The 1,794-nt window shown below is 37.6% G+C and overlaps 1 pseudogene; it reads right to left on the bottom strand.

Moving 5' to 3' along the window:
• Positions 1-238: 238 nt before the first annotated feature.
• Positions 239-714, bottom strand: LOC119246937 (40S ribosomal protein S24-like; annotated as a pseudogene).
• Between the last annotated feature and the right edge of the window lie 1,080 nt (positions 715-1,794).

The following is a 1,794-nucleotide window of genomic DNA, read 5'->3' as shown; positions in this document are numbered from 1 at the left end:
CTGTAGCCCCATAATATACTTATCATATTATAATTCTCTTTGCCTGTTTCTTTGAGCACCCCACTAGACAGGAGACTTCTGAGAGCAGCAATTCAATTTATCTGCTTTTCAGTTCAATCCGCAGAGCCCCAGTAGGCATGAAATGCACATTTGTTGAGTAAATGGCTAAATATAGAAATGAATGAAATGTTAAACATCATAATAGGGTATTAAATAGCTTATACTTTTTATTAATTTGTTAAAGCTTTAATTTATTAATCCTCTCATTAAAAATTTGCACAATCCTCACAGATAAAGTCACTGAAAAATCTTTACTCCTTTTTTTGCCAACACCAACAATGGCCTCTGCAGTCCCTCTGACTGTCTTCATTCTGTTCTTGTGTTTCTTGTGCTATTTTCTTGAGGTCTTCTCTTCTCATATAGGTCATGTCTTATAAGTCTAAGTTTGGGTTCACTTTTTTTTTTCCCCAAATCCAAGGAATTATAAATCATACCAAAGTCAGCTGTCTTGCCATCTCCAAAATGAAATCTGGATCTAAATACAGATATGACATAGGAGGTAGCCTTGCACATTTTAGCTAGTTTACCACACATTTCTGTCTTAGGAACTGTTGTTGCCTCCCCAGGGTGCAGGATGACAATGACTATTTATTTCTGCTCAAGCTGTCGGTTGGTCATGAACTTCCTGGTCTGGATGATTACTGTGTCATTCATGCTAGTGATCGATTTTCAGACAGCCACAGAGAAAAATAATTTTCATATATTCTAAATCTCAGTGGTGTTCATGATGATTATTAAGATGTTCATTCAAATTTAAAATAACATTTTAAAATACTAGATTAAAAATTTTAATGTTGAAAATGCTAGATTAAAAATTTTAATGTTGAACTCAGCTCAAATGACACATTTTCAGTGCTGCCTTCTCTGACCATCTTACCTTACATTGTACCTGACACTGGAAGGAAGTGAGTTAATCAGGTTATTTTTCACCTTGCACTCAACAGACAGCCCATAATCTTGAAATGCTGTGTTTTCCACCTTTCAGGCATCTAGCAAACAAGTTGGGCCTTGCATTCACAGCAAAGTATCAGTTGTGTGGCTACGGGCGCTTGCAGTGTAAAGGGGACCCAACTGCTGTTCTGCCTCCTCAGTGTTGGAATCTCTCTCGTCTCTTTCTGCCTGCTGTGGATATGCACCCTGTTTCATTATAAAAGGCCTGCAAAATCCACCGAAGGCTCCAAAATTCTCTTTTCATCTGCAAAATTGACAATGAACCTACCCAGCCTGGTGTGGTTGCACAGCAGACACTTGCTCTTGTTTTTCCCTCCTTCTTTGCATGATGTTTAAAGAGCCATCTGATGCTGTTCACCCTTTGTCTTCCTGCTGTAGGGGAGCTCTGTGGCAGTTGGGATCAAGAACAATGCCTAGCATATGGTAGCAGCTGATGAATAATTGCCTTTAAAACAAATTTTGTCATTAAACACTAATGTCAATGGAGAGCAATTGATGGGGTGAGAACAGAGTTAAACAAGGATTGTCCATTATCTGGAGTCTTTGACACCCATTAGGCCATAGCCCATAGTAGGGGTACAGTCAATATAGTGACCTGGTAAATTATATGATCCTCTTATGTGTTTTTTCCTTTCTTTTCCCTTCTATTTCATTAAAAGAAAAAAGTCTTACCCACTTAACCGCTATCGTGACCTGCTGACAGTTTGAAAAATAATGATTTAAAGTGATTTTAATTAATAAAATAACAACTCATAAAAAATAAGGTAATGACTGCCTTCACCA

Source organism: Talpa occidentalis, unplaced genomic scaffold (assembly GCF_014898055.3).
Source record: "Talpa occidentalis isolate TD23 unplaced genomic scaffold, MPIMG_talOcc4v2.1 talOcc4.16, whole genome shotgun sequence".
NCBI lineage: Eukaryota > Metazoa > Chordata > Mammalia > Eulipotyphla > Talpidae > Talpa > Talpa occidentalis.
The sequence above is the reverse complement of the archived record's forward strand: the minus strand, read 5'-3'. Positions and strand labels throughout refer to the sequence as shown.